General features: G+C 41.9%; 1 long non-coding RNA gene across 1 annotated transcript; it reads left to right on the top strand.

Moving 5' to 3' along the window:
* Positions 1-9,339: 9,339 nt before the first annotated feature.
* On the top strand, positions 9,340-19,034 carry LOC116364461 (uncharacterized). The gene is made up of 3 exons (XR_004208001.1): positions 9,340-10,013; positions 10,273-11,494; positions 18,580-19,034. It is a non-coding gene; the product is annotated as an uncharacterized LOC116364461 (long non-coding RNA).
* Positions 19,035-19,260: the final 226 nt, after the last annotated feature.

The following is a 19,260-nucleotide window of genomic DNA, read 5'->3' as shown; positions in this document are numbered from 1 at the left end:
GAGGAGAAGAGGAGAGGGGGACAAGAGAAGAGGAGAGGAGAGGGGGAGGAGAGGGGGAGGAGGAAGAGAGAGAGGAGAGAGAAGGGGGGAGAAGGAGGAGAGAGAGGGGAGAAGAGGAGAAGAGGAGAGGGGAGAAGAGGAGAGGAGGAGAAGAGGAGAGGGGAGAAGAGGAGAGGAAAGGAGGGAGGGAGGAGAGGAGAGGAGAGAAGAGGAGAGGGGGAGGAGAGGAGAGTAGAGGGGGAGAAGAGGAGAGAAGAGGAGAGGGAGAGAGAAGGGGAAAGGGGAGGAGAGAGAGGGGAGGGAGAAGAGGAGAGGGGAGAAGAGGAGAGGAGAGGAGAGGGGGAGAAGAGGAAGAGGAGAGGAGAAGAAGAGGAGAGGGGGGAGAAGAGAAGAGGAGAGGAGAAGGGGGAGGAGAGGGGGAGGAGAGAAAGAGGGGAGGAGAGGAGAGGGAGAGAAGAGGAGAGGGGGGAGGAGAGGAGATGGGGAGAGAGAAGAGGAGAGGAGAGGAGAGGAGAGGAGAGGAGAGGAGAGGGGGAGGAGAGGAGAGGAGAGGAGAAGAGAAGAGAGGAGAGGGGGAGGGAGGAGAGGAGAGGAGAGGAGAGGAGAGGAGAGGAGAGGAGGAGGAGAGGAGAGGAGAGGAGAGGAGGAAGAGAGGAGAGGAGAGGAGAGGAGAGGAGGGAGAAGAGAGAGGAGAGGAGAGGAGAGGAGAGGAGAGGAGAGGAGAGAGGAGAGGAGGGGAGAAGAGAAGAGAAGAGGAGAGGAGAGGAGGGAGGAGAGGAGGGGAGAGAGGAGAGGAGAGGGGGGAGGAGAGAGAGGAGAGGAGATGAGAGGGGAAGAAGAGGAGAAGAGGGGAGAAGGGATGGAAGTCACAGAGCTCATTATTAAGGCCATTCTACTGCCAATGTTTGTCTATGGAGATTGCATGGCTGAGTGTTTGATTTTGTACATCTGTCAGGAAGGGGTGTGGCTGAATAGAGTCCACTAATTTGAAGGGGTGTCCACATACTTTTGTATATATAGTGTATGTACACATGGGTGTTGTTGCACCATACCAACGATAAGCCTGTCTTCCCCATCACATCATGAAAGGTCATGTTGATGTTCATTTAACCTCCGTCTCTCTCTTCCTCTGACTCCTCCCTTTCTCCTTTGTTTCTCCTCTGTCTCTCTCTTTCTCCTCTGTCTCTTTCTCTCTCTTTCTCCACTGTCTCTCTCTTTCTCCTCAGATCTCCAGGCTCAAAGTGTCAGTCCACCAGGTAGGTAGAGTATAAATCTACAGTGATTATAGCAGTTCAATATTAGTCAACTTTATTATCCCACATGGAGAAATTCATGTGTCCATACAAACCATTCTAAACCCCAATAACAAGTAGTGTTTTATGGAACTACTAATACTTGTCAACCACAAAGCATCACTGCTGTTAGAATAACAGAATCACTGTCATCATCTGTCCTCACCACTGTGTTTTCCTCTCTGCTGTTTACAGCTGAATACTCAGTCAGACTGGTGAATGGGACCACTTCCTGTTCTGGGACAGCGGAAGTCTTCTATGAAGGAGAGTGGACAGGTGTATGTTCTGGGTGGTGGAGAATGATGAGAGAGAATAATGTTGTGTGTAGAGAGCTGAACTGTGGGAATCCTGTATCTGTATCTAGAGGACCTCTGATTGAAGATGGAAGAAGAGGAGTAACACTATATAGTTGTAGTGGAGATGAGTCTTCTATTAGACAGTGTGGCATCAGAGGAGGACCTGGTTTCTGTGATGGTGGATATTATCATCATGTGACCTGTTCAGGTAAGAGACTGGTCATATTGAGAGATTTATTTATACATTATACAATATTACCATGTATCATGTTTTATGTGTTTTTATTTCATTTAAATAGAGGGAGAGATGTCAGATGTATTTAAACATTATATTTGTGTTTGTCATATTGGTTTATGGGAGATGTTCATGGGCAGATCATTGTAGTTCAGATGTTACTGAAGTGAAGCTGCCTGATGGATGTCCAGCTGTTTATTTTCTATAAAGTGAAGTGAACTTATTCCTGTCTCCTGCCTGCATTATTCCCAACCTGATCCTGAGTGACTAAGAACCCATTTCTACCTCTTACAGTATCAAACATAGCAAACTACTATCTTTTATCCAACATATTTGTGTTTAGTCATCGACAGTGTCATCAACAAAACTGATTGAATGTTCAACCAACTCTTTTTCTCCAGAGTCTGTGCGGCTTGTGGATGGAGCTGGTCTCTGCTCTGGGAGAGTGGAGGTGAAGTCCAATCAGTCCTGGGCCTCAGTGTGTGAAGCTGACTTTGACCGGCAGGATGCAGAGGTAGTCTGTAGGGATGTTGGCTGTGGGGCTCCTGCAGCTCTACAGGGGGGGCTCTATGGAGAAGGTGAGGGTCAGACCTGGGATAAAGAGTTCCAGTGTAAAGGCAAAGAGTCCCTTCTCTTGGACTGTGACACCTCAGACAGAGAGAACAACACCTGCCTACCTGGTAATGCTGTTGGACTCACCTGCTCAGGTAAGAAACAGTTTGTCACTCAATCAACATTGTTTCTCACCTGGAGTGAAGAATATGAGAGACAATATAGGTGTGTTTTAGTGAGAAAATAGTAAGATTACTGTCTCTCTCTTTTCTTTTCTCAGAGCCTGATGATGTGAGGCTGGTGGGAGGAGGCAGTCGCTGTGCTGGTGGAGTGGAGTGGTACGACCAGGGAGAGTGGAGGACTGTGGGAACTTCAGACTGGGACCAGAGGGATGTAGCTGCAGTAGTGTGTAGACAGCTGGGTTGTGGCTCCACTGTTTCAGTACCACCTGGAAACACCACTAGAGGGTTTAGAGTTTCCTGTTCTGGGTCTGAGTCTTCACTGAGGGAGTGTTTTAGAAGTTATGATTTCCTTCCTGGACTCACAGTGATCTGCTCAGGTAATAACAAGATATTATAATTATATTCAACTGATTTCCATCATTCATACAACTTCCTCTGCACCTCTCATGATGACTGTTTAACTTGTCAGTCTGCTTTACTAAATAGATCACTCAGTCAAGTAGGAATCAAATACAACTTAAATATCCCAGAATGCTTTGTATTTGAGTGTTACCTCAGTGAACGTCTCTACTCACTACCACTGTCACAAAGAGAGAATGAGGAAGGAGGAGAGGAAGAGGGAGAGATAGGAAAGATCAAATATATTTATATCACTGAGTTCTCACCAGTGATGTCATCATAACCAGTAACCTTTTCTACTCTTGGCCCATCCTGACCCTGACATACAGTATCAGACCTTGTAGTTCAGATGGTACTGAAGTGAAGCTGCCTGATGGATGTCCAGCTGTTTATTTTCTATAAAGTGAAGTGAACTTATTCCTGTCTCCTGCCTGCATTATTCCCAACCCGATCCTGAGTGACTAAGAACCCATTTCCACCTCTTACAGTATCAAACATAGCAAACTACTATCTTTTATCCAACATATTTGTGTTTAGTCCTTGACAAAACTGATTGAATGTTCAACCAACTCTTTTTCTCCAGAGTCTGTGCAGCTTGTGGATGGAGCTGGTCTCTGCTCTGGGAGAGTGGAGGTGAAGTCCAATCAGTCCTGGGCCTCAGTGTGTGAAGCTGACTTTGACCGGCAGGATGCAGAGGTAGTCTGTAGGGAGCTTGGTTGTGGGGCTCCTGCAGCTCTACAGGGGGGGCTCTATGGAGGAGGTGAGGGTCAGACCTGGGATAAAGAGTTCCAGTGTAAAGGCAAAGAGTCCCTTCTCCTGGACTGTGACACCTCAGACAGAGAGAACAACACCTGCCTACCTGGTAATGCTGTTGGACTCACCTGCTCAGGTAAGAAACAGTTTGTCATTCAATCAACATTGTTTGTCATCTGGAGTGAAGAATATGAGAGACAATATAGGTGTGTTTTAGTGAGAAAATAGTAAGATTACTGTCTCTCTCTTTTCTTTTCTCAGAGCCTGATGATGTGAGGCTGGTGGGAGGAGGCAGTCGCTGTGCTGGTGGAGTGGAGTGGTACGACCAGGGAGAGTGGAGGATTGTGGGATCTGAGGACGAGAACCAGAGGGATGTAGCTGCAGTAGTGTGTAGACAGCTGGGTTGTGGCTCCACTGTTTCAGTACTACCTGGAAACACCACTAGAGGGATTAGAGTTTACTGTGAAGGGTCTGAGTCTTCACTGAGGGAGTGTTGGAGAAGTTATGATCTCCTTCCTGGACTCACAGTGATCTGCTCAGGTAATAACAACATATTATAATTACATTCAACTGATTTCCTTCATTCATACAACTTCCTCTGCACCTCTCATGATGACTGTTTAACTTGTCAGTCTGCTTTACTAAATAGATCACTCAGTCAAGTAGGAATCAAATACAACTTAAATATCCCAGAATGCTTTGTATTTGAGTGTTACCTCAGTTAACGTCTCTACTCACTACCACTGTCACATGTCATGTTATTGTCACATCTAAATGAGGAAAGTAGTTGAGGAGCTACGTTTTCTTTTTCTCTCCTCTTGTTCCAGATGTCCTGCTTCAGCCTGATATCAACATATGTTGTCTCAGTGACTGTAGGCCCACTACTCATGTTGCCCTGTGAGGGAGGGTGGCTGGCACTGTTACATGCTGATGTTATTGTCATATCTATAGGAAACTAGTTGAAGAGGTTTTTCTTGTTCTCTTTTATTGTTACAGATCTCCTGGTCCAGCCTGATATCTTCCTGACTGACCCAATGGGAGGGGTCTTCAGGGGGCACCAGGGGCCCGAGATGTTCAGGGGCTACAACTTCACCATCACCTGCTCCACTCAGCCACAGTACCCAGGAGGCTCCTTCCTCCTCACGTTCACCGGCTCCAACAGAACCCAGACCCAGCCAGCTGTCAATCACTCTGCTGCCTTCCTCTTCCCTGCTGCAGATGACTCCCACCAAGGGAACTACAGCTGTGTTTATGACAATTATGTTTTCTCTCATAACTTCTCCTCTGAGAGTGAGCTCCTCTCCCTCACCATCACAGGTAACTGAACATGAACCAGACTTATAACTTTGTCATTGACAGATTTCCCACAGATCTATGTGATGATGATCAGTCCCCTCATCAAAGGTGTTTCTGTTTGCAGCCTCTCCTCTGCCAGCCTTCATCATCAGACACGTTGTAGTGCTGCTGATCCTACTGACATCCATCACCACCTCCTACCTGTACTACAAGGTAAAGACATTTACTCAGACGTTACAAGTCATTTAAACTAGAGGGAGAGGGTGAGGGGGAAGGAGAGAATGGAGATACCAGAGAGTAAATGTCTGACTGTTGGTGCTGTGTCTCCCTAGCCCACCAGGAGGCAGAAGAGAGTGAACAGGGTGAGCAGCATGGATCTTTATGTCAATGCCATGGAGATGGTCTCTCTGAGCTCCAGAGCTGAAGCTGGACCGGGAGAGGAGAGAGCAGTGCAGGGGACGGAGTAGGAGGAGAATGAAGCTGACCCTACATGCTGATCTTAGGTCAGTTTTGTGTTTTAAATCGATGGTCAACAGTGGACTGGTGTTTAAAATGTGGTGACAAACCTGAAGTGGTTCTAATTTCAATAACAAGTTCAGAATTAGTTTATCTTTCTAGAACCTTGGAAGAAATCTAAAAGGAGTGACTGCAACCACCATTATTCATTTAGTTTGGTTTTTACCACCAGAGAAACATGGGGTTTTGGGTAACATGGGGTTGTGGGTAACATGGGGCTCTGGGTAACATGGGGTTTTGGGTAACATGGGGTTTTGGGTAACATGGGGTTTTGGGTAACATGGGGTTTGGGGTAACATGGGGTTTTGGGTAACATGGGGGTTTGGATCACATGAGGATTGGGTAACATGGGGTTTGGGGTAACATGGGGTTTTGGGTAACATGGGGTTTGGGGTAACATGGGGTTTTGGTAACTTGGGGTTTTGGTAACTTGGGGCTTTGGGTAACATGCGGTTTTGGTAACTTGGGGTTTTGGGTAACATGGGGTTTGGTAACATGGGGTTCTGGGTAACATGGGGTTTGGTAACATGGGGTTTTGGGTAACATGGGGTTTTGGGTAACATGGGAATTCGGTAACATGGGATTTTGGTAACAATCGGTTTTTAATTATTTTAAGAGAGTAGCTCAATTACGTCTGTTTCATGTTCCAGTATTGCTTCTTATCTTTATTTAGTGTCTCTTAGATTCTTTATCTTATTTAGTGTCTCTTAGATTCTTTATCTTATTTAGTGTCTCTTAGATTCTTTATCTTATTTAGTGTCTCTTAGATTCTTTATCTTATTTAGTGTCTCTTAGATTCTTTATCTTGAAGTGTTTCCATTATTAGTCCAGGTATTATTATAATCATCTGTTCATTCTTTGTATTTTTAAACATTTTTTAATAAAGGGGTTTGTTGTTGTTTACCTCATGATGTTATTGATTATAAATGTTATGATATTGATTATGAAGTAGATTATTGTTATGATGTTAGTAGTATAGAGATAATGATGTTATTGATTATAAATGTTATGATATTGATTATGATGTAGATTAGTGTTATGTTGTTAGTAGTATAGAGATAATGATGTTATTGATTATAGACGTTATGATATCGATTATGATGTCGATTAGTATTATGTTGTTAGTAGTATAGAGATAATGATGTTATTGATTATAAATGTTATGATATTGATTATGATGTAGATTAGTGTTATGTTGTTAGTAGTATAGAGATAATGATGTTATTGATTATAAACGTTATGATATTGATTATGAAGTAGATTATTGTTGTGATGTTGCTCTCTAAACTGCCATGTAATCAACTGAATGTTTTTAATAAAATTACAGGCAGTCAGTCTTGTGTGATTTAATTATTAGACAGACTACAACATACAGTATGAATTAACTGAGATCAGTCTGTGTAATTCTCCTTTTGGACAGACTACAACATACAGTATGAATTAACTGAGATCAGTCTGTGTGATTCCCCTCTTGGACAGACTACAACATACAGTATGAATTAACTGAGATCAGTCTTGTGTTATTTAATTTTTGGACAGACTACAAAATACAATATGAATTAACTGGTCATACATTTGGCAGGAGGTTAGGAAGTGCATCTCAGTTTCCACCTCATTTTGTGGGCTGTGTGCACATAGCCTGTCTTCTCTGGAGAGCAAGGTACTGACCTGTATATAGTCCTGCTATTGTTATTTTACTGTTGCTCTTTAATTACTTTTTACTCTTTAATTACTTGTTACAGGCCAACCCAAGCTGTACTGTTCAGTAGGATAATAGTATGCCAACCCAAGCTGTACTGTTCAGTAGGATAATAGTAGACCAACCCAAGTGGTACTGTTCAGTAGGATAATAGTAGACCAACCAAAGCTGTACTGTTCAGTAGGATAATAGTAGACCAACCCAAGCTGTACTGTTCAGTAGGATAATAGTAGACCAACCCAAGCTGTACTGTTCAGTAGGATAATAGTAGACCAACCCAAGCTGTACTGTTCAGTAGGATAATAGTAGACCAACCCAAACTGTACTGTTCAGTAGGATAATAGTAGACCAACCCAAGCTGTACTGTTCCGTAGGATAATAGTAGACACCTAGCACTATTGTTGGATTAGCAGTGTTTATATAGTACAGACACCTAGCACTATTGTTGGATTAGCAGTGTTTATATAGTACAGACACCGAGCACTATTGTTGGATTAGCAGTGTTTATATAGTACAGACACCTAGCACTATTGTTGGATTAGCAGTGTTTATATAGTACAGGAACAACAGTAGTGATACATGGTTAGGTAGGACACAATATATCTGTTAGATAGGAACAACAGTAGTGATACATGGTTAGGTAGGACACAAGATATCTGTTAATAGGAACAACAGTAGTGACACATGGTTAGTTAGGACACAAGATATCTGTTAATAGGAACAATAACGTAGCTAAATACTGACATTATCCTCAATCGAGATATCTGTTCATATCTAAATACATTGCCCAGTTTCCTAAGGACTTGAAGCGAAGCTGCCATCTCTACAGGCACCATCTAGGAATGGTGTGTCGTGTAGAATAGGAAAACCTTTACTGAAACTTCAGCTTGTATTAAACTGAACCCCCCCCCCCCCCCCCCCCCCCCCATCAACAGCTCCCCTTTGAACTGAGAGGCTCCTTTTTTGGGGAAGCCCCTCCCATCAGAACATACCAAATCGTTAATTAAGCCATTACAAAGATCAAAGCCTACATTTTCTTCCTCAGCTAAAGATATCACCAATTATCTCACTTGAACCTTTGCATATATAATACTTTTGCATAAACCCTTCGCTACTGACATGGTGTCTTCCAATACACCCATTCACATGAACGTGTCATTTGGAACAGGCACTACAAAGCCAGCCTGAATGCCGTAGCTCTGGTCCTTGGTGTGGAAAAGGGAGAGGGAGAGGAGGAGGAGGACCGTGAGATGGCAGAAGCAGAAATGTATTTTGAAGTTGAAAGTCCAAGAATGGAACAAAAAGGGCTCCCATATTGAAGAAAACGAGCCTGATGAATCGTTGCTTGTTGGAGAAGGTTTTTCGATGGAAATGGATGTTCAGTTGGAACCTTTAGAAGTCAGGAGGATGTTGAAGAAGGTGTGGAATTGTGGATGTAGTCATAGTAACCAGGAGTGGTATGGTGTTGATATGGTGTAGTCATAGTAACCAGGAGTGGTATGGTGTTGATATGGTGTAGTCATAGTAACCAGGAGTGGTATGGTGTTGATATCATGTAGTCATAGTAACCAGGAGTGGTATGGTGTTGATATCATGTAGTCATAGTAACCAGGAGTGGTATGGTGTTGATATCATGTAGTCATAGTAACCAGGAGTGGTATGGTGTTGATATGGTGTAGTCATAGTAACCAGGAGTGGTATGGTGTTGATATCATATAGTCACAGTAACCAGGAGTGGTATGGTGTTGATATCATGTAGTCATAGTAACCAGGAGTGGTATGGTGTTGATATCATGTAGTCATAGTAACCAGGAGTGGTATGGTGTTGATATGGTGTAGTCATAGTAACCAGGAGTGGTATGGTGTTGATATGGTGTAGTCATAGTAACCAGGAGTGGTATGGTGTTGATATGGTGTAGTCATAGTAACCAGGAGTGGTATTGTGTTGATATCATGTAGTCATAGTAACCAGGAGTGGTATGGTGTTGATGTCATGTAGTCATAGTAACCAGGAGTGGTATGGTGTTGATATCATGTAGTCATAGTAACCAGGAGTGGTATGGTGTTGATATCATGTAGTCATAGTAACCAGGAGTGGTATGGTGTTGATATCATGTAGTCATAGTAACCAGGAGTGGTATGGTGTTGATATCATATAGTCACAGTAGCCAGGAGTGTTATGGTGTTGATATGGTGTAGTCATAGTAACCAGGAGTGGTATGGTGTTGATATCATGTAGTCATAGTAACCAGGAGTGGTATGGTGTTGATATCATGTAGTCATAGTAACCAGGAGTGGTATGGTGTTGATATCATATAGTCACAGTAACCAGGAGTGTTATGGTGTTGATATGGTGTAGTCATAGTAACCAGGAGTGGTATGGTGTTGATATCATGTAGTCATAGTAACCAGGAGTGGTATGGTGTCTATATGGTCTAGTCATAGTAACCAGGAGTGGAATGGTGTTGATATCTCGGACTGTTTATCTGTATCATTGACCCCTATGGAGAATGCAGCTGTTTGACCCCTATGGAGAATGTAGCTGTTTGACCCCTATGGAGAATGTAGCTGTTAATCTGTATCATTGACCCCTATGGAGAATGTAGCTGTTAATCTGTATCATTGACCCCTATGGAGAATGTAGCTGTTAATCAGTATTATTGGTGTTTGATGAGTATTTACCACTATATGTAAAGTTGGGATATATAAGATACGCCATACGAGCGTTCGTGTAAAAAGTGACAGAAGTTTCATATTCCTGATTTCCCAGAATGCCCTGTTAGGGTGAAAGAGGTCAGGCAGGTGGGCTCAGAGTCAGGACAGGCAGAGTGGTCAGGCAGATGGGCTCAGAGTCAGGACAGGCAGAGAGGTCAGGCAGGTGGGCTCAGAGTCAGGACAGGCAGAGTGGTCAGGCAGATGGGCTCAGAGTCAGGACAGGCAGAGTGGTCAGGCAGGTGGGCTCAGAGTCAGGACAGGCAGAGCGGTCAGGCAGGTGGGCTCAGAGTCAGGACAGGCAGAGCGGTCAGGGCTGTACCCTGTTAGGGTGAAAGAGGTTGAGGAGTCAAGGATCAGGGCTGTACAGTAAGTCTCCTATGTGGAGGTGATGAAGAGAGTTGAAGGGAAAAGAGGCCACAGTTCTGAAGAAGAGATGGAGGTGGATGAACCACAACCAGTTGTAAATGTTGTACGTCAATCAAGTGATCTGGAAACACTTATTGTGGAGAAGGTGATTTTTGTAACATTTACAGCCACAGTTATTAATTGTACTGCAGAAGTGTCCAAGAAGTTGGAAATCATTATAACTGCAGCCGAGAAGTTTTTGGGCCTCCAAGACTTAATGGCAGAAGCACTTGAAGGACGACTGTCACCAGGAAATGTCCCTCATCACAGGATCCTTCTGAGCCTGGGACCTGATTCAAATATAAAAGCAGGCTGATTTACTTTAATTAACATGATAGTTTGTATGGAATTTGTCATTTTATTTTTGTTGATTAAATGTTTATCCTGTTTGGAGACGTATTATCCACCTGAAACGTAGGTGGCGGAATGAACATATTGTTGCGAACGCAATTATACCATAGAAGAAGAATCTCGTGTCCTTATTCCAGCAAACCCGGAAGTTACAGAGACCGAGAGAGGAACAGAAACAATCACACAGAGCGCTACTCCAAAACATTGATAAGTACAATAAACGTCACATGAATAAAACATGAATGATTTTCTGCCTCATCCTTGTACCATATTGTTACTGAAGTTAAGAATAATGTGTGTATTGTATGAACTGAGATCGCTAAATTAACTGTGTGTCGACACATTGCTGACGGAGATGAAAACGGAGCAGGGAGGAGGTGTGTTAGTTTACCAAATGCTGTCCGCGGCCAGTGACTGACTTCTCCGTCAAACGGTGATAATGTATTGGGCCTGTAGCTTACTGCACAAAACTCATTGCTACAGTAATGTTTTTAATTGGTTAATGTTGTATAGGCGTACGTTTTTTAAGTCGCGTTAAAAAGAAAAGCTGATTGGTAGATCTCGGCTTGCATTTTGACTCAAAGGTTGGTGACGACTGTTCTAGAGTTTTCCCTGTTAACACCAACGTGTCCCTTTACTCTGGTAAACGTTATCAACGGAATATTATCCACTTTCACTGCAACAAACCGAAACTAAACCAACTATGTAAGAGATGTTGTAGACAGGACGCATCGGAGTAGGATTCTATTGCATTGACAAGACTCATCCTGTACTCGACACAGACCGGTGCGGCAGAAAATCCAGTCAGTAAAAAGCTATTTGTCTTAAAGGGGCAGTGTTGTATTTTGGGACATACAGCTGTTTACATGTTAAAATGTTATGGGATGTATTGTCTCCATAGTTTTTGATGGTAGGTCACTCTGGTAGATCTACATTATGACCAAATAGCCACAGTAGCCCACTTTTCCACTGTTAACTGTAAGTTAAAGGGGGTACAGCCTCTGTGTTCACAGTAAACACACACTGGAAGACCTGAAATCTGCTCAGTGACGGAGAAAGTTAGAGGGAACATTGGTGATGGTGTCCTGCATCTGACTGTTGTATATTCAGTGTGTCAATGATTGATTGTATCCGTCTCTATGTAAATGAATGAGAGTATATATTATGTTTTATATTGGTCTCATGTTAGAGTAGGAGAAGGGAGGGGTGTAGATGCTAGAGGTCTGTGACCTGAACAACAGGCCTGATGCTAAATGTCAGGAAGAGAGAGAGAACGAGAGAGGAGCAGAGAGAGAGGAGGGGGGGGGGGGGGAGAGAGAAAGGGAGGGAGGTGTTAAAAGACAGATGACTGACATAGTAACATACAGTCAACTGAATATAGTCAACAGTCAACCAGTAACCTCTTCCACTATTGGCTCAGCTCAGCTTGACCCCTGACCTATGGAACTGAGCGATTGAGAAAACAAAAACAGACAAAAGCTAATGTATTAAATTATATATAAACTCCTCTGCAGAGAGATGTTCATCTTTCCACATTGTGACTTTTGTGGTGAGGTCTTGTTGAGAAATGTCACACCATTTCTCAGTGCTCAATGTCACAACACTGTTTCTCAAGAGATCCACAACCATTTGTCCTGCTCTTCTCTCAGCTTAGTTCAGTCTACTGCTAAATAACAGGATATGGAGAAACAGCATTTGGCTGTGAGTCCAGAACCATGAGTCAGTCATGTAGACAAAGGGGAAGTGTTCTAGCAGAGGGAGCAAGTCTCATCAATACATAGATACACTAGATAAACACTATAACATATTATAATTAAATACATATATACACTAGATAAACACTATAACATACTATAATTAAATACATAGATACACTAGATAAACACTATAACATATTATAATTAAATACATAGATACACTAGATAAACACTATAACATATTATAATTAAATACATATATACACTAGATAAACACTATAACATACTATAATTAAATACATAGATACACTAGATAAACACTATAACATACTATAATTAAATACATAGATACACTAGATAAACACTATAACATATAATTAAATGTATATATATATATACATTATTCCAGACATTAATTAAATACATAGATTCACTAGATAAACATTATAACAGACTTTAGTTAAATGTACAGAAACACTGGATAAACATTGTAACAGCAATTTTGCCACCATAGACCCTCTCCGCCACCTGGCTCCACAGGGGGCCTCTCAAGCGGCTGGCTTCACTAGGGCCCTCTCAGCAAGCTGGTCCCTCTTGGGCCCTCTCAGCCGGCCAGCTCCACTATGGCCCTCTCAGTCAGTCAGCTGAGAGGGCCATAGCGGAGCAGAGGGGCCATAGTGGAGCAGAGGGGCCATAGCTGAGCAGAGGGGCCATAGCTGAGCAGAGGGGCCATAGTGGAGCAGAGGGGCCATAGCTGAGCAGAGGGGCCATAGCTGAGCAGAGGGGCCATAGTGGAGCAGAGGGGCCATAGTGGAGCAGAGGGCCATAGCGGAGCAGAGGGGCCAAAGTGGAGCAGAGGGGCCATAGTGGAGCAGAGGGGCCATAGTGGAGCAGAGGGTGCAGAGTTAAGAGCCCAAAGAAATAGAGTTTGGTCTCAGCCAAAGGACCATGGAACTGAGAGGCTGCTGTTGGTTTGTGGTGAGGTCTTGTTGAGAAATGTCACACAATTTCTCAGTGCTCAATGTCTCAACACTGTCCCTCAAAGGAACCACAACCATTTGTCCTGCTCGTCTCTCACAGCTTAGTTCAGTCTACTGCTAAATAACAGGATATGGAGAAACAGCATTTGGCTGTGAGTCCAGAACCATGAGTCAGTCATGTAGACAAAGGGGAAGTGTTCTAGCAGAGGGAGCAAGTCTCATCAGAACATCATGTGACTTTAGTTAAATACGTAGATACACTAGATAAACATTATTAGACTAATTAAATACGTAGATACACTAGATAAACATAACAGACTTTAGTTAAATACATAGATACACTAGATAAACATAACAGACTTTAATGAAATAAATAGATACACTAGATAAACATAACAGACTATAATTAAATACATAGATACACTAGATAAACATAACAGACTATAATTAAATACATAGATTCACTAGATAAACATTATTAGACTAATTAAATACATAGATACACTAGATAAACATTATTAGACTAATTAAATACATAGATACACTAGATAAACATTATTAGACTAATTAAATACGTAGATACACGAGATAAACATTATTACAGACTAATTATATACATAGATACACTAGATAAACATAACAGACTTTAGTTAAATACGTAGATACACTAGATAAACATGACAGCCATTTTTCCACCATAGACCGAAGTCAGTAAATACATATCTTTACTTATTAGGTGGAGGCACTGCATCAAATCACATTCTACTGGTCACATACACATGGTTATCAGATGTTAATGTGAGTGGAGCCAAATGCTTGTGCTTCTAGTTCCGACAGTGCAGTAATATCTGACAAGTAATCGAACAATTTCTCAGCAACTACCTGACACACAAATGTAGAGGGATGGAATAAGAATATATACATATAAATATATGGATGAGCGATGGCCATGTGGCTTAGGCAAGATGCACTAGATGGTATAGAGTACAGTATATACATATGAGATGAGTAATGTAGGGTATGTAAACAAGATGCAGTAGATGGTATAGAGTACAGTATATACATATGAGATGAGTAATGTAGGGTATGTAAACAAGATGCAGTAGATGGTATAGAGTACAGTATAAACATATGAGATGAGTAATGTAGGGTATGTAAACAAGATGCAGTAGATGGTATAGAGTACAGTATATACATATGAGATGAGTAATGTAGGGTATGTAAACAAGATGCAGTAGATGGTATAGAGTACAGTATATACATATGAGATGAGTAATGTAGGGTATGTAAACAAGATGCACTAGATGGTATAGAGTACAGTATATACATATGAGATGAGTAATGTAGGGTATGTAAACAAGATGCAGTAGATGGTATAGAGTACAGTATATACATATGAGATGAGTAATGTAGGGTATGTAAACAAGATGCACTAGATGGTATAGAGTACAGTATATACATATGAGATGAGTAATGTAGGGTATGTAAACAAGATGCACTAGATGGTATAGAGTACAGTATATACATATGAGATGAGTAATGTAGGGTATGTAAACAAGATGCACTAGATGGTATAGAGTACAGTATATACATATGAGATGAGTAATGTAGGGTATGTAAACAAGATGCAGTAGATGGTATAGAGTACAGTATATACATATGAGATGAGTAATGTAGGGTATGTAAACAAGATGCAGTAGATGGTATAGAGTACAGTATATACATATGAGATGAGTAATGTAGGGTATGTAAACAAGATGCAGTAGATGGTATAGAGTACAGTATATACATATGAGATGAGTAATGTAGGGTATGTAAACAAGATGCAGTAGATGGTATAGAGTACAGTATAAACATATGAGATGAGTAATGTAGGGTATGTAAACAAGATGCAGTAGATGGTATAGAGTACAGTATATACATATGAGATGAGTAATGTAGGGTATGTAAACAAGATGCAGTAGATGGTATAGAGTACAGTATATACATATGAGATGAGTAATGTAGGGTATGTAAACAAGATGCAGTAGATGGTATAGAGTACAGTATATACATATGAGATGAGTAATGTAGGGTATGTAAACAAGATGCAGTAGATGGTATAGAGTACAGTATAAACATATGAGATGAGTAATGTAGGGTATGTAAACAAGATGCAGTAGATGGTATAGAGTACAGTATATACATATGAGATGAGTAATGTAGGGTATGTAAACAAGATGCAGTAGATGGTATAGAGTACAGTATAAACATATGAGATGAGTAATGTAGGGTATGTAAACAAGATGCAGTAGATGGTATAGAGTACCGTATATACATATGAGATGAGTAATGTAGGGTATGTAAACAAGATGCAGTAGATGGTATAGAGTACAGTATATACATATGAGATGAGTAATGTAGGGTATGTAAACAAGATGCAGTAGATGGTATAGAGTACAGTATATACATATGAGATGAGTAATGTAGGGTATGTAAACAAGATGCAGTAGATGGTATAGAGTACAGTATATACACATGAGATGAGTAATGTAGGGTATGTAAACAAGATGCAGTAGATGGTATAGAGTACAGTATAAACATATGAGATGAGTAATGTAGGGTATGTAAACAAGATGCAGTAGATGGTATAGAGTACAGTATATACATATGAGATGAGTAATGTAGGGTATGTAAACAAGATGCAGTAGATGGTATAGAGTACAGTATAAACATATGAGATGAGTAATGTAGGGTATGTAAACAAGATGCAGTAGATGGTATAGAGTACCGTATATACATATGAGATGAGTAATGTAGGGTATGTAAACAAGATGCAGTAGATGGTATAGAGTACAGTATATACATATGAGATGAGTAATGTAGGGTATGTAAACAAGATGCAGTAGATGGTATAGAGTACAGTATATACATATGAGATGAGTAATGTAGGGTATGTAAACAAGATGCAGTAGATGGTATAGAGTACAGTATAAACATATGAGATGAGTAATGTAGGGTATGTAAACAAGATGCACTAGATGGTATAGAGTACAGTATAAACATATGAGATGAGTAATGTAGGGTATGTAAACAAGATGCAGTAGATGGTATAGAGTACAGTATATACATATGAGATGAGTAATGTAGGGTATGTAAACAAGATGCAGTAGATGGTATAGAGTACAGTATATACATATGAGATGAGTAATGTAGGGTATGTAAACAAGATGCAGTAGATGGTATAGAGTACAGTATATACATATGAGATGAGTAATGTAGGGTATGTAAACATTATTAAAGTGACTAGTGAAACCTTTATTAAATCCATTTATTAAAGTGGAGATTTGAGTCTGTATGTTGACAGCAGCCTCTCTATGTTAGTGATGGCTGTTTAACAGTCTGATGGCCTTGAGATATAAGTTGTTTTTCAGTCTCTCGGTCCCTGCTTTGATGCACCTGTACTGACCTCGCCTTCTGGATGATAGCGGGGTGAACAGGCAGTGGCTCGGGTGGTTGTTGTCTTTTGATGATCTTTTTGGCATTCCTGTGACATCGGGTGGTGTAGGTGTCCTGGAGGGCAGGTAGTTTGCCCCCGATGACGCCTTGTGCAGACCGCACTACGCTCTGGAGAGCCTTGTGGTTGAGGGTGGTGCAGATGCTGTGCCAGGCAGCGATACAGCCCGACAGGATGCTCTCGATTGTGCATCTGTAAAGATTTTGAGGGTTTTAGGTGACAAGCCAAATTTCTTCAGTCTTCTGAGTTTGAAGAGGCGCTGTTGCGCCTTCGTCACGATGCTGTCTGTGTGGGTGGACCATTTCAGTTTGTCCGTGATGTGTACGCCGAGGAACTTTCTCCGCTACTGTGCTGTTTCCTGAAGTCCACGATCATCTCCTTTGCTTTGTTGACGTTGAGTGAGAGGTGGTTTTCCTGACACCACACTTTCCTGCTCCCACCTGCTCCCTGTAGGCTGTCTCATCATTGTTTGTAATCAAGCTCACTACTGTTGTATCGTGTGCAAACTTGATGATCAAGTTGGAGGCCACGCAGTCATGCGTGAACAGAGAGTACAGGAGGGGGCTGAGCATGCACCCTTGTGGGGCCACAGTGTTGAGGGTCAGTGAAGTGGAGATGTTGTTTCCTACCTTCACCACCTGGGAGCGACCTGTCAGAATGTCCAGGACCCAATTGTACAGGGCGGGGTTGAGACCCAGGGCCTTAAGCTTAGTGATGAGCTTGGAGGGTACTATGGTGTTGAATGCTGAGCTGTAGTCAATGAACAGCAGTCTTACATGGGTATTCATCTTGTCCAGGTGGGACAGGGCAGTGTGCAGTGTGATGGCGATTGCATCGTCTGTGTACCTGTTGGGGCGATATGCAAACTGAAGAGGGTCTAGGGTGGAAGGTAAGGTGGAGGTGATATGATCCTTAACTAGTCACTCAAAGCACTTCATGATAGTCATTTAGTTCAGTTACCTTAGCTTTCTTGGGAACAGGAACAATGGTGGCTATCTTGAACCACGTGGAGACAGCAGACTGGGATAGGGATTGATTGAATGTATCCGTAAACACCCCAGCCAGCTGGTCTGTGCATGCTCTGAGGACGCGGCTGGGGATGCCGTCTGGGCCAGCAGCCTTGCGAGGGTTAACCCGTTTAAATGTCTTACTCATGTTGGCCAAGGAGAAGGAGAGGGGGGGCCCGCAGTCCTTGGTAACGAGCCGCATAAGTGGCATTGTATTATCCTCAAAGCGGGCAAAGAAGGTGTTTAGCTTGTCTGGAAGCAAGACGTCGGTGTCTCAAGATGTCGGTGTCTGTGATGTGGCTGGTTTTCTTTTTGTAATCCGTGATGGCCTGAAGACCCTGCCACAGACGTCTCGTGTCTGGGCCGTTCAATTGCAACATTTTTTCCCTATACCAACATTTCGCTTCTTTGATTCATTGTTCCTTTCGTTTTTGACCTCGACATTGTTGCTGGATCGATCCTTTCATAGTTAACATGCTGTCTCTGCTAGCTAGCTAATGCTAACGGCGCTAGCCTCATATCTGGGTGCCTCACTCTAGTTCCCGAGAGAGCAGCATACTGATAAGTCAACTTTGCTTTCAAACTTTGTAATCATCTGTAAAATTGTAATTCAGAATTCTGTTTTATATGCTCAGTCACACCAATAGATGTACACAGACATGTTGTTGACCTGTATACTTACTGTCACTTTGTGTGTCTCTCTTTCAGATCTGCCTGACAGCCTCACCCAGAAGACACTGGGCCTTTCTAGACTGACAAAGCAGAGATGGGTGGCTGACAAGGAAACATAAAACACAACACACATTATCCACAATGTAAATACGTTGGAATGACTTGTTTATTGCATGTTTTGCTGCATTTTATTTGAGGATTGGAGAGATCTACTCCTTCATGTCCGTTCTCAATATCTACACAATTACTCTCCATATCTATCAAATTAAAGGGGGATTGATAATATTGTAAAGGACTAAGGCTTCATGTTTACAGTTTGAGGAAATGATGTGCTTTTTATCTGAGTTGAAAACATGCCTCTCTCTCCCACACACACAATGAACACGACTCACACACATTAGACCCAATGTAAATACATTGGAATGACTTGTTTATTTGATGTTTTGCTCCATTTTATTTGGGGAAAACATCTGCAATAAAGTACATTGACAGTTAAAGCCATGTGTTTGGTTTATTGGATATTTCTCTGAATACAATGTGTGACTAGAAGGAAGTCAGCAGACCTGCAACCCTGGACTGTGTAGGTTTTACCATCTGGAGCGATACAGAGATGGGGAGGGACAGTTTAAAGGTTTATCATTGGTAACAGACACAATTCATATTAGAATATATTACATTATAGAGAGACCAATAGTTACTGTGTTGTGATTGTTTAGT

This window comes from Oncorhynchus kisutch, unplaced genomic scaffold (assembly GCF_002021735.2).
Source record: "Oncorhynchus kisutch isolate 150728-3 unplaced genomic scaffold, Okis_V2 scaffold1085, whole genome shotgun sequence".
Taxonomy (NCBI): domain Eukaryota; kingdom Metazoa; phylum Chordata; class Actinopteri; order Salmoniformes; family Salmonidae; genus Oncorhynchus; species Oncorhynchus kisutch.
The sequence above is the reverse complement of the archived record's forward strand: the minus strand, read 5'-3'. Positions and strand labels throughout refer to the sequence as shown.